Source organism: Oryzias latipes, chromosome 2, assembly GCF_053564925.1.
Source record: "Oryzias latipes strain Hd-rR chromosome 2, Olatipes_Hd-rR_3.1".
NCBI classification, from domain to species: domain Eukaryota; kingdom Metazoa; phylum Chordata; class Actinopteri; order Beloniformes; family Adrianichthyidae; genus Oryzias; species Oryzias latipes.
The window spans coordinates 24,290,291-24,312,900 of NC_136238.1; the positions used below are offsets into that span (position 1 = coordinate 24,290,291).

General features: G+C 43.2%; 1 long non-coding RNA gene across 1 annotated transcript in view; it reads right to left on the reverse strand.

The window, feature by feature from the left end:
- Positions 1 to 8,355: 8,355 nt before the first annotated feature.
- LOC101175616 (uncharacterized) overlaps positions 8,356 to 22,610 on the reverse strand; it is a 28,586-nt gene continuing 14,331 nt past the window's right edge. Inside the window, exon 2 of the long non-coding RNA XR_013652119.1 lies at positions 8,356 to 11,252. This is a non-coding gene — a long non-coding RNA (uncharacterized LOC101175616). The remainder of the gene's footprint in view (positions 11,253 to 22,610) is intronic.

Sequence of the window (22,610 nt, forward strand, 5' to 3'; positions counted from 1 at the left end):
CCTGACAGAAAAACATCGGCTACCATTCATCTTTCATTCAGGAAAAAGTTGAGTTCATCAAAATGAGGAGAAAATGGGTTAAACCAGAAATTCATTAGGGAGGGGTCAAAACACCAAACTCAGAATAAAATACATTATTTCAGTCTTATAAAAATACATTCTAAAACAATTTGGTATTCCTCCTCTGCCTGAAAGACTAAAACGTTTTTTTTAAAGATTTATTTTACACTACAGACTTTGCCACCTTTAGTTACACACCTGTACATGTCTGATGATGTGCACATCCTGTCATGTTTCTGTGCACTGACACACTCTAAAGTCACAGATCTTAATAGTGTGAATAAGAAGCATTCATAAATGTTATTCTGAGACACAAACTGCTGCAGTTTACCTGACAGCTTTGCTGATTTATGCGGCTGGTACACCTGTCTGAGAATCCTGCCCACGTGACCCCCCCCCCCCTCTCCAGCTGATGAGGTAACCTGTCATTAACGTATGACTGAAGGATCTTGGATCTGTCTGTAAACACCCACCTAGAAATCACGTTTAACGCTACATGTATTAGATCAAACAAATGTGCCTCCATACCTCATCTGTGGATGGCGGGACTGCATTTCCTGATGTGCGCCGTCTTTTAACACCCGTTTCTTCGCAGCTGCTGCTTTAGACAGAATCCTCTCACGACATTTTGAAACATTTGTAAACCTGGTTGGTGTTGATATTTCTGCGTGCGTTCTGTCATCACATCCGCTAAATATTCAAAGATTAACGTTTATGTTAACGTTTTACCGTCCCTTTCTTTGTTTACCTGCAGAACGGACGTCATCCACACAAACTACTTCCGGGTGACCGTTCTGCTTCAGACGAAATATTCAAAAAAAAATTTAAACCTTCATTATCTGTTTGCTGCATTTTTGATTTAATATGTAAATGGGAAATACGGGAATTATCATGGTACATTGTTGTTTGGACGATAAAATCCGTCGTCGCTTCATTTAAAATACTTTTCAGTTCAAATGATTGACAAACATCATCATCCAATCAGCGTTGTCCCATAGTACCTGCTTCTTCCGGTTTGGAAATGTTTTTCATTTTTGAAGATTTCGTTTTGTTTTCTGGAAATGCATTCTGTGTTCTGAAATGTTTTTCATTTTTTAATATTTCATTTTTTTTCTGAAATGTTTTTCATTTTTTAATATTTCATTTTGTTTTTCTGAAATGTTTTCATTTTTTTTATTTCATTTTGTTTTCTGGAAATTAATTTTTTTTCTGAAATGTTTTCATTTTGTAATATTTCTTTTTTTTTCTGGAAATTAATTTTGTTTTCTGAAATCTTTTTTTCTTTTTTTTCTTTTTTCTTTTTTATGTTTTGGTTTCTGAAATTTTGTTTTGTTTTCTAAAATGTAATACGCTTTTTAAATTGTTGCTGTGATCTTAAAAATGTTTTTGTATCGAGTGATTTGTTGAATGGTTTGCTCTTCAGGGCCACCGTACAATACACAATCAACCAATAAATCTCTCATAAATATATAAAAAGATCATGAAGTGGTGAAAAAGCTGCACACAGATTTTAAATTAGACATTATATTATTCAATATATTTCATTTTGCTTTTAAAACCTGTCCTTTATTTTAAAACAGCATTTTAAAATATTCACTTTTAATCATGTGGAATATTATTATAATTCTACGTCTTTTTTCAGAACCTCAGATTTCAAAATCAATATTTTCCAAAGTAGCTTTGTTTTTATTTCATGTTGCTGTTTTTCACAATGGCGAATTTATTTCATGAAGAGCTTTTTCAGGAGAATGGGTCTATCTGTCAATCAGTGAAAGTGGGCGGGATCTAAACGCTTATTTGCTGATCCATGGAAATCGACTCATATTCCTCGCCAGTCAGATAGTTGACATATTTCAGCCATATCCGCGCGGCTTTGCTGACATTTGATACAAACTGTCTGCAGCAAAATATGCAAACATGGACGACTCTGTTTTTGTAGTTTGAGGGTTTGTGTGGACCAAAGGAGCTCCGGTCGTCCACATCTTGAAGTCCCCCTTTAAAACACTACTGACTGTCACGCCATTCACTCAGCTCTCCTTTGCTCTGCAGCTAACAGCTCTGCTGTCTGAGCTCACAGATCCAGTCTGACGTCATCGTGCTTCACACTGTGCCGGCTCAAAGGAGGAGGCGAGCTGGTGGACCGACAGAGAATCAGACCAGGCAGCAGCGGATGCGGAACAAGCCTGCTCGCGCCTCCTGAACCTTATGATATGTTTTCTATTTTCATTGAGAAAATGATTATAAATCCGGTCCTCTGGTTTTATTGTTCCCTCTCGGGGAAAATGTTGAACCTTTCCTGCGAAAGTTTATCTTTTTGGTTGTAAAACAAAATGGAGATCCGGGGTTTGATTTGGGGATCACTTGGGATCCCGTTCAGACCTCAGAGCGGGTTATTAAAAGATTCAGTCTCTATACTTTGGATATACTTTTTTCATTGTTTTTAATGTTTTAATCAAGCTTGACACCCTTAGTTTTATCCATTTTTAAACTGTTTTGTGCTCATTTTTAGTATCTTGGTGTCTGGACCTGGCTGAGGGTGGCTGCCTCCTCCTTTTATCCTTATGGTAGCTGGTGGGTGCCATATATAGTATTGTGTAAGGGGGACCCCCCTGTTTTCAGCCCATAAATTAGTGGTGACCTGCTCAGGTGCACCTCCTCTGTTTTGTATCTTCTTTTAATCACTGTTTGGGTTGTGGTGTGTTTTTGTGTGCATTTGGGCCCTGAGCAGGGGCCTGTTTCAGAAAGGAGGTTAAGTGTAAACTCTGAGTGCATTAACCCTGAAATCAGGGAAACCCTGGGTTTTCCGTTTCAGAATGGGAAGTTTGTTAAACCAGAGAAAGCAGAGGAAGTCAAACCCGTTTCTGAAAGAGAGGTAACTTTTACTCGGAGTCAGTATCCATGGTTACTTATGCTGTGAACCTAACCTGGTCGGGAGCAGGTTTTATTCTCTAAACTCAAGGTTTCTGCCGGTCCCCTCCCCTTTTTAAAGACGAAGCGGTATTTTTCGCTTTAACCTTCATTGTCCACATTTCCGTCACACAAAGACGGTCTAAGTGACAAGAATGGCTTGTCCTTTTTTGGAGGACCCAATAGACGAGGAGGCTGCATTAATTCGTAGAGAATTATATTTACCTCGTACGAGGATTTTGAGAAGACTCGATGTTTTGTCATTTCCCCATACGTTTTTGTGAGCGTTACCGTTTTTCGTTGCAGTCAATTACATATATACAATGAAAACAACATTAGGTCTTGCTATGTAGATGTTTCATATGTCAAATATTGTCAACAAAGCCTACATCCATGACATGCTCAAATTTGACCTGATTGAATTATGTTTTTATACTTCATTTTTAGCTGCTGCCATGTTCTTTTAATTCCTGCAGGATTGCATCTACATGAAAATGAAATCAGGGACATTGAATTAGATTAATGTAACAATTACTTGTTGGAAACACAATTTGCTAGCACTGCTTACTTTCTTAATCCCACATAAACCTATACCACTTGATCAATACAAGGGTAGTGTTGCAGTGTGTGTGTGCTGAGCGGGGTGCGATCCACGAGAGAGAAGGGGAGGGGCGAGTGCAGGTGCAGATGGGGGGGGGGGGGGTGAGCACGGAGCGGAGCGGAGGTGTGTGCGTGGTATATATTGTGTGTTCGGAGGACGGAGCACTTAGTTAAATAAAGAGAAGGTGTCATTCCCAGAATAACTGTTTTGGAGTCATTCTTAATCCGCTCTGGAGGTTGAGGGTTTTAAAAGTTCACTTTTAAAAACACAATTGCATGTATTAATATTAAACTGACCAACGTTTGCAAGAGGGGAAGGTTAACAAAAAAGTCCTTTAAACATTACCGACGTTAAAGGCATTCCCCCCCCCCAGATTGGTTCTGTACACTATGCAGCATTTCATGCATTTACACCAGGAATAACACTTCAAAAGTACACTGAAATATCACCATTTTTATTTCACTCCTTACGCTATTTAAAAAGTTATTACAGCCAATATTTTATAACAATGATTTAAATGCAAACTTAGGCATTAACTTGAGCAGCTATGTTTTTCCACGCTAACTGTCTCTGTTTTGCAGATGCAGCGGTGTTGCTTTTCTTCTGGAATATGTGCTCATATTCACTGTAACTCTGCAGCAGCACGTCAAGTTCAGTTGGCGAAAAATATGCAGACCTCTTTTTTTCACGGTTGCCATGGTGACTCGTGATATCTGCGCTCCATTGATAATGGCTTCTTATAGTCGCGGTGCGCACGCTCACCTCAGAATCAGTCCACTCAGAGTTGATTGACCTAACTCGGATCAGCTTCTCTGAAACAGAAAACTCAGAGTTGTTAATCTCCCGATTGACCAACTCAGAGTTCAAGTTCAACCTCAGAGTTGGTTTAACCTCCTTTCTGAAACAGGCCCCAGGTACTTCTGGTGAGAGTTGGATCAAAGATCTCCCTTGGTGGTGTTTGTGGCTACCCGCCAGTGCAGTGGGGCTGAGGCGATCCTGGAGGCAGCCGCCCTCAAGCAGTGTTGGAGTGTGGTCCAACTGTCTGAGTTTATTTTAACCTTCTCTTTTATGGAACTTGTGTCAAGTTTTTAATAAATTATATGTTTTTAACCTATCAAATCCAGTCTCCATTTGGGTTACAAATGTAAGAGGGCGTACGGTCACACAAAGGTCTCTGCTCGTCCCTGCTGTGCAGCTCTGTCCTTCCCCTCTGTCATGTGTTCATCCGTCCACATGAGGGCGCCGTATAGGTCATGCCTGGTGAGCTGGAAGCCAAGAAAAGGAGTGAAAAATGGAGAAAATGAAAGACCTGAGGAAAGCTGCAGTTCAGCCTTCAGGAAGAAAAGTTTAGACCAATAATTACAGAAATAAAAGACATAAAATGATTTTTATAAATCTGAAAGTCACCAAAGTGTTTAACAAACTTTTTTATGAAGTGAAAAGGTCAAATGTTTGTGTGTTGGAAGTCCCAACCTGACAGATGAGCAGAATAATAAGGCATGCAAAGCCGTAACACTGCCCCCTGGTGGACAGGAACTCAGCAGTGCAGCTTCAGGATGGAGTGGCTTCCAACAGATCAGATCAACGTTCTGCTCTCTGCTAAAGAGGCAGAACGTCTCCTTCTAAGAAGAATCCAGAGTTCCTGATCACAAACATCAACTGAAGCCCAAATCAGAGCTGATCAGACTGCATGGAGCCCAAGCTCCAGAAAAGAGGAGAAAAGAAGAAGTCGTCCACATGAAGCTTCACCTTAGAGGAAAAGAGGAGCTGCTGAACTAAAGTACTCGAGTACTGAGGAAGACTTTCAACCTCTGAGTGATTCTGTAGAACATTTGGAACTAGAATGTAGAAAGTGCTTCAGTTCCATCAGCTGTCAGTCTGCAGCAGCTTCATCAGCTGCCTCCATCCTCTCTCTGTGAGTCTCTGCAGAGTTTTTCTGCAGCTGCTGGTTTTTCTGCAGCAGCAGCAGCATCAGAGCCAGAGAGCCAAAGAAAGTGGAAAGTCTGAGAAGAAGCAGCTCTGAAGCTCTGCAGCTGACGGTGCAGCTTCAGGACTCATGAGGAGGAGCACATGCACGGCTCTGATGCTGCTGAACGTCTGACTGAGATGATCCACATTCAGAAGAGAGTTTCAGAGTGAAAGACGTGTGGAAGAAGAGAATCCTGAAGGTTTCTGTGCAGACATGAACTCAGTCAGAGAGCGTCTGAATGTTGGAGGATCCAGAAGAAACCAGGAGCTCATGAAGGTGGTTCTGTTGGAGCAGAGAGCAGAACTCTGATCCCAGTTTCAGGAACAATGCAGGCTCATGTTCTGGACTGAAGAGTTCTCCTGAAATGTTCTGTTCAGACTTCTTCAGGATCACATCTGTGTGTGAATGTGGAGGTTTGTCTGAATCAAGCTGCAGCTCACTTTGAAGCTCCTTCAGGCTCACACAGCAACAATGACAAAGACTGAAGCTGCTGTGCTGCCCTCTAGTGGCTAACATGGCATCTGCAGCACACATTTCTGCATTTCTCAACATTTTTGAAGCTCATCCAGAGAATGCCAAAAGTGTGCAAAGCAGTAATCAAAGCAAAAGGTGGCTACTATGAAGAACCTACAATATGACATATTCTCAGTTGTTTCACACTTTTTTTGTTATGAATAGAATTCCACATGTGTTCATTCATAGTTTTGATGCCTTCAGTGTGAATCTACAATTTTCATAGTCGTGAAAATAAAGAAAACTCTTTGAATGAGAAGGTGTGTCCAAACATTTGGTCTGTACTGTAAATAAAAATATTAAGTGTTTTTATTGTCTTAACCTGAAAAAATCTGTGAATTTATTTAAATCTTTCCCAGTTTTTTATTGAAAAGATCTTTGAAGAAGACACAGAAACAAGAAACAGCTTTAAAATCTTTGTAGATTGTTGGTGAAAAGTGTTTGCATTCCAAAGATCTTTAATTTTTTTCACTTTTCTTCTTTCATTACATCTTAGTTATTTACTTCATAAATTTGTTAATCTAATTTTAATTAAATTAAGTAAATTTCTCTATTGTTTTTCCACTGTAATAAGAAGTTCATAACTATTGCTTGTCTTTGTTATTAACTATCCAGTTTAATGTTTATTTACAGTCGTAATTATTCTCTTTAGAAACAGTTTTTTTAGGATCTTTTTTGCTTGAAATTTTTATTTTTTATTTTACTTGTTTACTTAAGAATTTTTTGTTATTCATGACTGTAGTTTAGAAATACATTAAACAAATCGGATCAGGTTTAGTTAGTTTCTGATGCGTTTTGTAGTCAAATCTGAACATTGGAATGAGACACAGCTATTTGTTCTATTCTTTTAACAATAAAGTTATAAAAAGGAACGAGACACCGCGTGATGACGTCACAACAACTCTGAAAAAGTTTCCTCGATACATTTTTTCTGTTTTGATTTTCTTTTCTTTATTATCTCCTGAAATAAAACTGTTTAAAAACATTTGAAGCTTTTTGAACCATATTGAGGTTCAGTTAAGCAGTTTATACGTTTCTTTTTAAATAAAGTTTCTGAACGTGACCCGGAACGGAAAGACAACGTGGATTGCTGTGATTGTGAGACTAGCAGATGATCGATCGGAGCTGCAATGAAGAGGACGGCGGTGTTTGTGGGAGTTGGAGCTGAAGATCGGTCGTCATATTTATAGATTGATTTAGCTTAAATAAAACAATTCAAAGCAGACAAAACTATAAATATAAACATCCAGGTGGCAGATCAAAATTTTCATTAAAAAAAGTTAAAACACATGACATTGAAAAAAGGAAAAAGTTAATGTCAGGAACGTCTGTAGAAATGTTAAACTAAAGGGTAAAACTACAATGAAAATGATAAAAAAAAATTAAATTAATAAGACTACAATAACAGTTTTTTTCTAAATACCACATTTTAAAGTATTTCATCAAGCTCCATCTGCGATTGTATGTTTGTGGACATTTAGGTGTTATCCGGGGGCCAGAGTTGGTGAAATCGAGGGGAACCTTAGGATGTTAGCTCAGAGTAAGTCCAGGTTCCGTCGAGTCGTGATTCACGCAGGCGGTAATGATGCCCGACGGAGACAATCAGAGGTGGTTAAGTTAAACGTAGCTCCAGTGTGTAAACTTGTTAAGTCGATGTCGGACACTGTAATTTTCTCTGGTCCCCTGCCGAACTTAGTCAATGATGAAATGTACAGCCACTTTTCTTCATTTAACCGCTGGCTTTCTTGATGGTGCCCAGACAACGGCGTTGGTTTTGTGGATAATTGGAGCACCTTTTGGGGGGAAGTCCGGTCTCATGCGGAGAGATGGCGTCCATCCTGATTCTCCTGAGCACATTTTTAGTGCAAGGGGTGTAGACTTCCAACAAACTTAATCCTGATTTGTGACAGTAGTTGACATTGAAATGTTGACTCAGACAACTCATATGTTATCTGTTGTCATCTTGCTCCATCCATATGCATCAGAAAAATGGCAGCTGAATTGACTTTTGGTTGGAGCTGAAAGTAAGAATTTTTTTATGGGAAACATCACACTGGCTCGGTCCAGATCACTTAAACAATCAGTTGGTCCTCCTTTGGTTTCTGTCTTTGTCTGCACCTGTGCAGACTTCCTCCAGAGGTCAGAATTGGACAAAAACAACAAGTGGAAGAACATCAACAAAAACTCAGAACTCAGTCCTGGGTTCAGCAGTCAGAATTGGACCTGGGGAGTCCAGCTTTTGAACCTGCAGAGAACCAACAAACAGCAGAAACCTACACTGTTGGAAAGACTTCACACTTCTAACCGATGTTCATGTCCACTTTATTCTTCACAGATTGGAACAGAACACTGAGAACCAAAAAGAACAGAGGAACAGTTCTAATAGAAAACATGAATCACAAGAACCCCAGACACAAACACCATTCTGGCTCTTTATCCGCCTCTTCCTGAATACATTTTTACTTAATTCTTTCTTAAATAAACCTTTATTTGCTTGGAAGACTAAACAAAATATAAACAATATATTTTTATATTTAAAACAATATTGAAATGTTCACGAACCACATAGTGTTAGATTTAGAGATGTATAGAATAATTCTAGTTTCGCCATGGTAACACATAGACTTAGACAACATTGTTTTAGCTTATACCACTGTCTCGGTAAATACTTGATTCTGATTGACTGCTGGGTGTAGAATAAAAAGTGATATTCCAGTCATAACCGGAGGCCTAAAAATGAAGTTCCGGTCACATAGATTTAATGTTCTATATAACTGCACTGGCATCTTTACCACCACCTTTAGCTTCCTCATCTGGAAAAAAACTAGGGGTAAGATGCGAACTTTATCTCTGAGCTGATGCTTCATTTACCACATTTTTGTTTGCTGCTGTAGCCAAATTCAGTGCCGGCTCCGCCGATGCAATTATGTTACTGTAACAATGTACCACATCATGTAACAAATAGTCCCCTTTTTGTGAAAAACACAATTTAAATACAAAAAATAACAAGAATAAACTACCAAAAACTGATTGAATATTTATTCTTTTTGTAAGTGGCCATGGTATAAGCAGGTTAACGGTCTTCAAAATGTGCGTTAAGAGAAATTAACACATTTTACAGAAGCAAGGGAACACACTTCCACGGTGTAGAAAAATGCACACTGAGTCTGTCAGTGTCCCTTACATAAAAAACAAACACAATGTTTAACTCAAAAACTTTTAACAATATCACAAAAGTACAAAAATCTACCAAAAAATATTAACCAACAAAAACGGAACATTATCAACATTTCTCTAAAAATCAAATCTATGAATTTCATGAAGTTAAATATCTTAAAAAGTGAAACTCCATTATGTTTAGAATCAATACACAATCCCTTTTTTGAGATATGTGATCATAGTGGCGTATAGATGACAAACACCTAAAAATATTGTCTCAGAAGTCAGAAGAATAAAAAAATGTTTTCAGGACTCATGTCACATTTCAGAAAAACTGTTCACTTCAATGCATCCAATAATCACTTCTGCCTCCTTATTACTGAGTAACTGCATCAATGTGGTCTGGAGGCCATCAGCCTATGTACATCTAATGAAAGATCAGGCTGCTTTGATAGCTGACCAGTTTCTCTTCTCCATGCGTCCTCTTGTTCTAAGGTCAACTACATAACTAAAACTTTTATCACATACTTTACACAAAAAGGGTCATTTGAGACTAAATACATCATAAAAACTTGTTTTATATTGTTTACACTGAAAAGGCTTCTCTCCTGTGAGTTCGCATATGTCTTTTGAAATGAGATAAAAAACGAAAACTTTTTTCACATTCTTTACACGAAAAAGGCTTATCTCCTGTGTGAGTTCTCATGTGTGTTTTCAGACTAGATACACAACTAAAACTCTTATCACATTTTTTACAAGAAAGAGGCTTTCCTATTTTATGAATTCTCATGTGTGTTTTGAGACTAGATGTCTGATTAAAATATTTTTTACATTCTTTACAAGAAAAAGGCTTCTCTCCTGTGTGAGTTCTCATGTGTTTTTTGAGATCAGATACATGACTAAAACGTTTATCACATTCTACACAATAAAAAGGCTTCTCTCCTGTATGAGTTCTCATGTGTGTTGTGAGATTAGATAAACAAGTAAAACTTTTATCACATTCTTTACAAGAAAAAGGCTTTTCTCCTGTGTGAGTTCTCATGTGTGTTGTGAGATTAGATGCACAACTAAAACTTTTATCACATTCTTTACAAGAAAAAGGCTTTTCTCCTGTGTGAGTTCTCATGTGTATTTTGAGATCAGATAAATTACTACATCTTTTACCACATTCTCCACAAGAAAAAGGCTTCTCTCCTGTGTGAGTTCTCATGTGTACTTTGAGATCATAAATATAAGTAAAACCTTTGTCACATTCTTTGCAAGAAAAAGGGGTTTCTCCTGTGTGAGTTCTCATGTGTGTTTTGAGACTAGACAAATAACTAAAACTTTTATCACATTCCTTACACGAAAAAGGCTTCTCTCCTGTGTGAGTTCTCATGTGTGTTTTGAGATCATAGATTTGAATAAAGCATTTATCACATTCCTCACAAGAAAAAGGCTTCTCTCTTGTGTGAATTTTCATGTGTCTTTTGAGATGAGATAAATAACGAAAATCTTTTTTACATACTTTACAAGAAAAAGGCCTCTCTCCTGTATGAGTTCTCATGTGTGTTTTGAGATGAGATAAATAACTAAAACTCTTCTTCTGATCTCTGTTCTGTGGGTCTGTGTCATGATCTGTAGTTGATGTTGATTCTTCATGTTGGTTTCCTTCTTCATCCTGACTATCAGTTACATTAAAGCTCTGCTGATTCTTAAGATCTGCTTCACTGTTCTCATTTTCCTCATAAATAGGAATCTCCATCAGGGTATCAGTTTCCTGCTTCAGATCAAGCTGATCTTCCTCCTGACTGAAGAGCTCATCTTTAATCTGTGGAAGTTGTTGTTCCACTTGTTCCTCTTTAATCTGTAGAGGTTCTGGTTCCTGCAGTTCCTCTTTAATCTGTGAAGGTTCTTGTTCTTCATGTTCCTCTTTAATCTGTGGAGGTTTTGGTTCTCCATGTTCCTCTCTAATTTGACAAGGCTTTGGTTCCCCCTGTTCCATTCTTAAATTCCTCTGTTGGTTGCACAGATCCTCTTCACTTGCATAATGCTGAGGGAGGACTGCAGGGACAAAAAGACAAAAAAGGAGACCTTTTATACTTTTAAAAGTCTTTGTGTATTGTCAAGAAATAGTCTGTCTTAGTTCGCTTTCACAGTTAAGACAGAGGTGATGTCAGTCTTTCAGTCTTCAGTAGGTCAAACACCTAATTAAAGAAAATGTATAAGTTTTCATAAAAGGTTACAGACTACATTTTAATAAACACACAGTCCCCACACTGACACACTCATCGTTTACAGTCATAAGGTGGTGGTCATTAATCTTGTGTTCCCTACCCAATCTCTTATGGGGGGAGTCAGACGCTCAGTGGTGGTTGAGTCCCTTAGGCAGGACTCTAGACCACCGGTTCTCAAAGTGTGGCCCGGGAGCCAATGGCGATCTGCAGGAAGATTGTTGTGGCCCTCAAAAAATCCTAAATGATCGTTATCAAACCAGCTGTACTTTGCTTGGAAACATATTGTTTCAGGGTTTCTGTAACAATCTGCAATAAAAAAAGGTTCTTTTGAGAAAAGAGCATTGTGTTGGTGTAGAGAAGTTTTCAAGCTAAGTGGACAAATGCTTACTTTGTCGTACCTCATAGGCTGGATAAAGTTATGTGACTGATTTGCAAGCAGGTAAATGCAATGCTCAAAGAAGTCTATATAAATTTTCACTATGTCACAAATCCTAAAAACTATGACATATTTACCAGATTGTGAGACTAGCAGATTACCGGAGCTGCAGTGAAGAGGACGGCGGTGTTTGTGGGTGTTTTTTACTGCAAAAATAAGCTCCAACAACTACAACGAGGTTATGCTGCACACCAGATAATGTTTACAAAAATGGCTAAATCCAGTGACGCTGTGAGAGAAGCTAGTAGCTACGTTGTGGATGTGTTTAAAGTATTTGACATTGTTTATCAAGAGCAAAAGAAAAAGTTTGAAGAAATAAGTCTGTCAAATGATACGTTTACTAGACAAGTAGAAGATCTGGCCCTCAACCTCCAACAGCAACTGGGAAAACATCTGGAGGGCCTGGTTAATTGTACCATTCACAATTGGTCATTAAAGTTATTATAAACAACTTTTTCTGTTTATCCTTTTTTTCCAGCAAAATTGGCCCCCGGTCTAATGTCGAGTTCCTGATACCCCTGCTCTAGACTAAATCTTAGCACTGGTGCACCTAACATTGTTTGAGGTGCACCAGCACGAACCTTTGGTGCACAGACTTAAATGATTAACTTACGTACTGTTAAACAAATGAAAAATTACATGAAAAAGTTGGTGTTTAAAGACCCACTTCTATTAAATTTGTTCTTGAGCATTTTCCACGATTGAGGACATACATAAAACTTTTTTGAGTATTTCTTTATTAAAATAAGAGCAAATAAAAAGGTGCTGTTTGAAAAAGCTTCTATTTGTGACATAGAAAGTAAAAAGCCTCCCTACTAGTCTCCATTGTGATGCATCCACTTAGAAATAGATCCATGAACGTCTTGTTTTCCTCGTCTGAGCTGAAATCTGGATCAAAACTGTATGGCTAGATAGATCTGATATTGCTGCTATTTTTGTTGCACTGTAATGTTAGGGTAGTGAAGGGCTGTAAGCTAGCGGGAAAGAGTGTAAACAAAGATTTTATGGGATAGTAGTGGTGGGTTTCTTCCACGTCAACAGTCTCTCCACAGCTCAGAGATACATTTCTAATGAATTCCTGCTTCTCTGCAGAGACTATGTCCTAGAAAACAACAGGTTTTTGATTTGGCCTTAAAACAGCATCATCCTAATGAAAAGATAACTGGGAACACTTTGAAAATAGATCAAAATATAGTTGGAGTGGGACTTTAAAATGCTTCACAGAGCTCACATTTAAACTAAAAACCAGATTATAATGTTTATTTCCCTTTCTGCATCACAGTTCATCATTTGCTGTTTCACTAACTTTTTTAGTGTGATATGCTGCTGCTTTTTATTTTCAAACTGAGCACCCTGTTCTGCACCATGATTAGCTAGAGATCTTGTCAATCAATCACTTTGAGCCCCCATGTGGTCCTGCTTGCCCTGGCCTTGGTGGGGGATGCGATTGCTCGGCGGGCGCTTGTTCGCTATCTGCTGCCATGTGGGTGTTGGTGGGGGTCCTGGCTGCTGCTACTGCCGCGGCGGGGGTCTTAGTGTGGGAATGGCTGGGTACTTTCCCTCCTTCTTTTTACATTCCATCATCCATTTTAGAAGAACAGAAAGATCCACTTGATCACAGGTGCTCTCAACTTTGCACAAATAGTTTAAGTGATTAAATGAAACATTTTACATGTTGGTAGAAAATGCATAAGTATGTGTGTGTGAACATCAGCTGTATTGTGTTAATATTGACATGCTTTGTCTTTGGGTTTTTTTGACGACCACAGGTATGTTTGTGGCATTTGGGTGTGTGTGGACAGGCCCCGTCCCCTTTTTGGATTTACATTATTGACTGGAATGATTGTAAAATCCAGCAACTTGTTGCCTTATGCTGCTTCACGGTTCTACCCCCCCCCTCTCTCTATTCTTCTCTTCTTTTCTTTTCCGTCCGGTCCAAAAAAAGACTGTTACAGATATGAGTAAGATGAATAAAGTTTAGCCTAAATTACAAAATGGGTGTATTCAATTATGAAGCTAGCGTATCAAACATTTCATAACCCCTATTGTAACAGTAAAATATGTCCAACACAAGAGGCTTTCAGCTCTCATCTGTTACTAAGCATTTGGACAGAACATGTTAAAAAAAACTACTTTTAGTGTGAAAGATCAATCTCTACATTTATGGATTTATATTTGATTTTTTTTAAGTTTGAATTGATTCAGATTGATTAATTTTGCATATGGTGCGTGATTGGAACTATAATAAACACATTAAACGCATTCATCTTTGCTGATAATTTCCTTTTTCTGCTAGTCCTGTGTTCAGACTTTCCTTCTTTCTTTCAGACTGTTGTCTCCTTTTCTCCCACCGCGAGCGTGCTCTCACTGTCTGCCTCTGCGCTGCACATGACACGTGACTCCCTTTACAGTTACACAAACAGGCGCGCGCTTTCAGAAGCATACATCCTCATTCTACAACAGAAGTGTCCGTCTCGCAAGGAAATAGGAAACAATTTACTGCTTCCTAATTATTCATTTCCATTGTATTCATTTCCATTACAAGCTGCGTGCGTTCTTAAGTGCGCGACACGGCCGCCCACCGGAGGATTTTGTGTTGGGGGGGGGGGGGGGTATTACTGTTGTCCTTCACTCTGTAACACCAAACATGAACGTGCGCTGTTAGATTTCCATGAATATCACTACATGTTTTGTTTGGGAACTATTCTTTGCAGCGCAACGTTACGTGTCTGTATAACCAAAGGTGGAGCCTCCTGCCCCGTGTTCTTCATGGGTGTCAGGCTTCATGGCTACCGGAAAGGTGACAAAGTGTCTGCAGTCTGTTTATTACATCCGGACCGCTAAACGGCTGAATCCCAGGCAGGCTAGGTGGTCGTTGTTTTTTACCCGGTTTGATTTTGTTGTGTCGTACCGCCCTGGCTCCGAAAATGTTAAACCTGACGCCCTCTCTCGGCAGCAGGAACTTTTGGTGGGGGAACAGCAGCCCACGACTGTCATACCAACGACCTGCGTAGTGGGTGCTCTCTCTTGCCGGCTGGAGAGGGACGTCAAGGCTGCTCAGGCTCAGGAGCCGGAGCCGGACCCAGGTGGGGGGCCGCCCAATAGACTGTTTGTCCCCAGAACCTGTCGCAGCCAAGTACTCCAGTGGGCCCATGCCACACGCCTGACCTGCCACCCCGGGATCCGCAGGACCGTCTCCTTCCTGCAACGGCGGTTCTGGTGGCCCAGTCTGGCGCAAGACACCCGGGAGTTCGTTTCTGCCTGTACTGTTTGCTTACAGAACAAAACGAGCAACCAACCACCTGCTGGGCTCCTCCATCCCTTAACAGTCCCGAGTCGTCCCTGGTCCCACATCGCCTTGGACTTCGTCACCGGTCTGCCGACCTCTGCTGGTAGGACCGTGATAATGACAGTTGTAGACCGGTTTTCAAAGGCAGCCCACTTTGTGGCCCTGTAGAAACTGCCTTCGGCCGCTGAGACCGCCAAGCTCGTCATGGAACATGTCTTCAAGCTGCATGGGATTCCGGTGGATCTGGCTTCGGACCGAGGACCACAGTTCATCTCTCAGGTCTGGAGGTACTTCTGTGCAGCCTTTGGTGCAACTGCCAGCCTCTCCTCAGGGTTCCACCCCCAGTCCAATGGGCAGGCTGAGAGGACCAACCAGGACCTTGAAGCGGCTCTCCGTTGTTTTTGTTCCCGTCACCAGACTTCCTGGAGTTCCATGCTTCCCTGGGTTGAGTATGCCCACAACACTATGACCTCTTCTGCCTCTGGAATGTCTCCCTTCGAGTGCTCGCTGGGCTACCAACCCCCCCTGTTCCCGGAACAGGAGAGGGAGGTGGCAGTGCCGTCCGTTCAACACTTCTACCGCCGCTTCAGACGAGTCTGGAGGGAGGCGCGTGCCGCACTTCTTCGCTCCTCCGCAACTAACAAGAGGCTGGCTGACCGGCATCGTCGTCCTACACCCGCCAGGTCAGTTGGTCCTACTCTCCACGGCTCACATTAAGTTACGGACAGAGTCGAAGAAGCTCTCACCTAGGTTCATCGGACCGTTCGAGGTGGTGAGGGTGATCAACCCAGTGGCGGTCCGGTTACGCCTGTCACGTACCATGCATATACATCCAATCTTCCATGTGTCCCAGCTGAAGCCCCATGTCACGAGCCCCCTTCAACCACCTCCCTCTTCGCCTCCGGCGCCTCGCGTCATTGACGGCCAGCCTGCCTGGACCATACGCCACATTATGGACGTCAGGTGTCGGGACGGGGATTTCAGTATTTGGTGGACTGGAAGGGTTATGGGCCTGAGGAGAGGTCTTGGGAACCCTCATCCAGAATCCTGGATAAGGGCATGCTCCAGAGTTTTCATCAGTTGCATCCTCACAAGCCCGGTGGTACGCCTCGAGGCGCCCCTTGAGGGAGGGGTACTGTCAGGTACCAGGGGTCAGGGCGGTTAAAATTGTTTTCATTTTCACTTCCGGTTTTATTTTGACAACTTCCGGTTACGTTCCTTGTTTATTTTTGCTGTCTTTACTTTGATTTGAACTGTGATTTGTCGCACCTGGTTTGCACTTCTCTGTGGTGTATATATTCTGTGTTGGCCGGTACTTGTCACCGGATCGTTTTGGTTGTTTGCCTTCTTGGTTCTAGTCGTAAGATTAAATCCCTCTTACATACCTTCTGGCGTCCCGCGCTTGTGTCCACCTTTCGAGTCCTGACACAGTGTCTGCAGTCTGTTTATTACTGGACAATACATAATATTCTGAGAAAATGTCTGTACCAGAGAGCACAGGTGAAACTTGCGTGCAGCTCCAGAGCGGTCCACTGCAGAGGAATCAACACACATCCCCCAACACACGTGTACACACCTTCCTCCTAGTCCTACACACGACACTCACACACAAAGTCAATCTACAACACCTATAGTTAGTTCACAAGTTAGATATGTAGTTGTTAGTTTTTACTGTTATTTGTTGATAAAAAATAGTACGTTGTAATTGTATTTAGTCCCGATGCGGCCGCCGGGGGATTTTGTGGGGTTATTTGGGGGTGGGGGTTGTGGTCAACCGCGACACCGCGCCCCCTGGTGGTTCATCACCGCGGTGATCAAAAATTCGACACCGTCACAGCTCTAATTCCTGGTACTGAACATTCCATCATTGATACCATCCTTACCGCTGTAAACAATAAGGAGAGAAGTGAGGACGTGAAAGAAGACCACCCCCATAGTAAAAAGGTGCAGGTATGTGCATTGTGCAGGCAACCAACTTTTTAAAACACACACTAGCATGCATGTTTTAACTGTGTGTTTTAATGTTAAATCCAGAAAATAACCATAACCATATTAAGAAGAGGAGTGTGTTATTGGAAATAATGTGGCTTTAATTGTGTGTTTGTGTGAGTATATCTTGGCAGGTTACCGCTCCCAAGTAAAAAATAGAGCCCCTTAACACTTTGCGCAAACCTAGCGAGCGTGCAGGATCACTGCTCAGTTAGGATTGCAACTGCAGTGGGGTTACTCGGTAAGAAGTCACCTATTGTTTCTGCCCCACTGGCTCTTTCAAAATAAAGGCTTGTTGTAGCAGAAACCTGAATGGAACATCAGAATGGACTCAAACTGCTGCTGGTTTCAAAGCCTCGTTCTCAACTTCCAGCTGAACTCTTCATGAGTTTGAGCGTCTGTGACAAACTCTACAGTTGAACAACAGCAGTGAAAATCTCCATGGATGTCAACTGGGAGAGAATCAACATGAGATTTCCAAGAGTTTCTGCAGGAACACATCACAAAGTCAGGAGCTGCAAGGGCTGATGGGAGATCTGGGATCCTATTGTGTCATGAAGGAAGCTCCTTCAAACAGGAAAGATTTCATCTGACTAGAGCTGTGATGGTGTGAGATTTTTGATCATCAGTGATTGATATTAGATGGCGCCACGGACGGCTGCCTCTGTGTTTTGGTGTGCTTTACTTTGTTTTACTTTATGTTTTAATTCGGTTTCATGCCTCAGTTCTGGGGGCTCCTTCTCCAGGGACGAGCTCATGAACATCAGAGCTACAACCCCCGTGGACCTTTTTCCTACATTTCTCGCTTCTACCATGGATTTACTGGCTATTTTGACCCAGCAGGCACGTAAGAAGGTGAAGCGCCGCAGGAGAGGCGCGCGCTCAGGAGCGCTGGTGCGTCTCCGCCGGCGCGGATTTCGCACTGCGATGCCCGGAATATTCCTCTCCAACGTGCGCTCACTTTGCAACAAAATGGACGAACTGAGCGTGCTGCTCAACAAAAACAGAGACTTTTCCACTTCCTGTGTTTTGTGTTTTAGTGCGACTCCATACCGGACGCTGCACTAGAGCTTCGGGGATTCCAGCTGCACCGAGCGGACAGATGCGCGAAGCTTTCCGGCAAAACGAAAGGAGGTGGAATATGTTTCTAGATCAACAGCGGCTGGTGCAGCGATGTTTCAAAAGTTTCTCAACTCTGTTCTCCGGACCTAGAGACCTTCATCATCAACTGCAAGCCTTTCTACTCCCCCCGTGAGTTCTCCTCATTCTTCCTCGTCGGCGTTTACATCCCACCGCAGGGCGACGTGCGCGCCGCTCAGCGAGCGCTGGCTGAGGAGATTCTGAGCGTAGAACGGACAAACCCAGACGCCTTAGTCATCGTCCTGGGAGACTTTAATAAAGCCAACCTATCATCTGAACTCCCCAAATATAAACAGTTCATTAAATGTCCGACCAGAGAGGGAAAGGTACTAGACCGCTGCTACACCACCATCAGCGGTGCTTATCGTGCCGTTCCCTGTGCTGCTCTGGGCCTGTCGGACTACATCATGGTGCATCTGATTCCAGCCTACAAGCAGAAATTAAAGCTCTGCAAGCCGGCTGTGAGGACCTGCAAGAAATGGACCAGCGAAGCTGTGGGGGAACTTCAGGAGTGTCTGGACTGCACAGACTGGGACGTTTTCAGGTCTGCCACCAACAGCTTGGATGAGTACACAGACACTGTGACGTCCTACATCAACTTCTGTGAGGACAGCGTCATTCCAACACGCACCAGGGTGAGCTACAACAACGACAAACCCTGGTTCACAGCAAGGCTCAGACAGCTGAGGTCAGAGAAAGAAGCTGCATTCAGAAGTGGGGACAGAGACAAATACAAAGAGGCCAAGCACAGATTTAGCAAGGAGGTGAGGAAAATCAGCCCATGGTGTGAGAATGGAACAGCAATTCTCAGCCAACGACTCTGCTTCTGTCTGGAAAGGGCTCAAGACAATCACCAACTACAAGCCCAGAGCCCCCCATTGTCTGAACGACCTGCGTCTGGCCAATGACCTGAATAAATTCTACTGCCGCTTTGAGCAGACAGCAGGCAGCCCCATCACCTTCCCCCCAGCCATTGTCCAGCAACATCCTTTCCCCCCACAACCCCTCCTGACCCATCCACACAGCTTCACACCTCAGCGCCCCCCTCCCCCCACTCCCCCCTCTCATCACAGAGGGAGATGTAAACAAACTTTTTAAACGGCTGAACACCCGCAAAGCTGCTGGTCTGGACTCTGTCTCCCCCTCCACCCTGAAGCACTGTGCCAACCATCTGTCTCCAGTGTTCACAGACATCTTCAACACCTCACTGGAGTCCTGTCATGTGCCAGCCTGCTTCAAATCCTCAGTCATCATCCCTGTCCCCAAAAAGCCCAGAATTACAGGACTGAATGACTACAGACCCGTTGCCCTGACCTCTGTAGTTATGAAGTCCTTTGAGCGCCTCATCCTCTCCTACCTCAAAGACATCACAGACCCCCTTCTGGACCCCCTGCAATTTGCCTACAGAGCCAACAGATCGGTAGACGATGCTGTAAACATGGCCCTCAACTTCATCCTCCAGCATCTGGACTCTCCAGGATCCTACGCCAGGATCTGTAGACTTCAGCTCCGCGTTCAACACAATAGTTCCATCCCTGCTCCATGACAAACTCTCCCAGCTGAATGTGCCTGACTCCACCTGCAGGTGGATCACAGACTTCCTGACGGACAGACAGCAGTATGTGAGGCTGGGGAAACCCGTCTCAGATACTCGGACCACAAGCACCGGATCCCCCCAGGGCTGTGTCCTTTCACCACTGTTATTCTCCCTGGACACAAACAGCTGCACTGCTGGTCACCAGTCTGTCAAACTCCTGAAGTTTGCTGACGACACCACACTCATCGGCCTCATCGCTGACGGAGATGAGTCGGCCTACAGGAGTAAGATAGCCAGGCTGGTGTCATGGTGCAGCGCCAACAACCTGGAGCTCAATGCTCTGAAGACAGTGGAGATGACAGTGGACTTCAGAAAGGCCCCAGCCCCCCTCCCCCCTGTCATCCTCTGTGACTCCCCGGTGACCTCTGTGGAGTCCTTCCGCTTCCTGGGAACCATCATCAGCCAGGACCTCAAGTGGGAGCAGAACATCAGCTCCATCACTAAGAAGGCTCAGCAGAGGATGTACTTCCTGAGGCAGCTGAAGAAGTTTCACCTCCCTGTAAAGATGCTGGTAAACTTCTACACTGCCATCATTGAATCCACCCTCACGTCCTCCATCACAGTGTGGTTCACTGCGGCCACAGCCAGAGACAAGGCCAAGCTGCAGCGTGTCATCCACTCAGCAGAAAAAGTGATCGGCTGCCACCTCCCGTCTCTCCAGGAGCTGCACATCTCCAGGACCCGGAGACGGGCAGCCAGGATTGTAGCCGACCCCTCTCACCCAGGACATGAACTCTTTCGGCCCCTCCCCTCTGGCAAGAGGCTCCGGTCCATCAGGACCAGGACCTCGCGCCACAAGAACAGCTTCTTCCCCACTGCAGTCAGCCTGTTGAACAGTACCCCAACTCCCCCCAGCTGACCCCCCCACCCCCACCAAAGGACTATCGCTGCTACTTACAGACCATCCCAGCCCACCTGTGCTCCCACCTTACTCAACTGTATATAGTGTGTTGTTGTGTTAATTTAATTTGAGAGTGTGCGACTGAATTTTACATCCAGTCGCACATGTGCGACCAGTAAATTTGCCTCCCCCACCCTACGTATTTTTTTAAACATTAAATGTGGAAGGGGCACGTCAATGATCAATGAAATAATCTGAGACGCAAGCGCACACGCACGCAGACAGACACACACACTCGCGCACATACTCATGAAACGCGAGCACACACTTGCGTGATGCCCGTCTGTGAGGCGGCCACTGCGTGTGAGAAGAATAAGTCACTGTAAGTGGCTAAAATATGTGGAGGGGGCGGGGCCTAAAGATATTTGCGCGCGGGTTAACATCTGTGGCAAGGAAACGGAGACAAATCTCATCACAACCTGATATGTGCGTCTGAGCTATGGGTAAGTGAACTATTGATTCGTTCTTCCGACCTGCGGCTAGTGTACCAGTGCCAGAGTGTACAGCAGGGGTCTCAAACTCGCGGCCCGCGGGCTATTTGCGGCCCCCAAGATGATATTTTGCGGCCCCACCTTAATATGAAAGTTTAATGTTACTGCAGCCCGCCAGTTTTAATGAATGACACTTTTTCATTGTCGTGCACGGAGATGACCAACCAATCACAGTGGGGTAAATGACTGTTGGGGGCGGGACAATGACAGGGCTTGAAAGCAGGACACCTGACAGCCCCCTCCCTCCCCAGACCACATTAAGTAGTTCCTTACTTTCCTTTCTAGAACGTATCTATTCGCTCGTAATTTTCTAAATACATGCAGTCCGTGCTGAACTTTTCCCTGGGTTACACGGAACCGGAGGAAGGTTTAAGTTTTGGTTACGGTTACGGCGGCGCATCAAACGGTTATGCACCGCTGTTACGGCAGCAAACCGCTCCCGCGGGAGTCGGGTAAGCTGAGGAGAATAAATGTCCCCCATGTACATGCGTGACAGCTAACGGGGCTTGAACATTAAACACGTGCGAGCAAAAACATTAGTTTTAGACACACTGAAAATACGTGGGGAAAATGCAACGATAGACGTGTTTGAGATGAACCGGGACCTCGCCTGGATCGTTGGGGAGACCAGGTGGGGGGTGGAGGGGTGGGGGCTGTGAGATGAAGGCGAATCTGCAGCAAGACTGAAGGACAACAGGAAATTGGAGTTGTCCTTAACATTCAATTTAGTTTTAATATGCCTGTCCCCCTTAGTGTGATCTGTGTTATTATATATTTATTTTATGATTATTTTAATGTTTTGTAATGCATGTAGCCTTTTTTTTAATGAATTGGTATTTTAAATTATTTTAATCACTAACTACAAAAACCATCAGGACACATGTCCCATAATGCATTTCTTTGTAGTCTGTAGGGCAGCTTTCAGTCAGTTCAGTTTCTGTTAGGTACCAGGAGGGGCCAGGGCGGCCGATATTGTTTTTGATTCACTTCCTGTTTTAGTTTGACACTTCCGGTTCTGGTCACAAGTTACACTCGTTGTCTTTACCTCATTGATTGTTTTCACCTGTTTCCACTTTAGTCACTGTATATATTCTTTGTCAACCCAGTCATGGTCACAGGATTGTTTCGTTGTTTGTACTCTCACGAGAATAGTCGATTAAATTCGAGTTATACGTATCCGCTGGCGTCCTGCGTTTGTGTCCACCACCCGACCCTGACATTACGATCCTGTCAATAATGGACACAGCGGGCGCTGATCATTCTGGAGCTGATGCCGGTAACCAGGAGCGGATCATCCAGCTCCAAGCAGAACAGCTTGATTACCTGCGTCGAGGGATGCTGG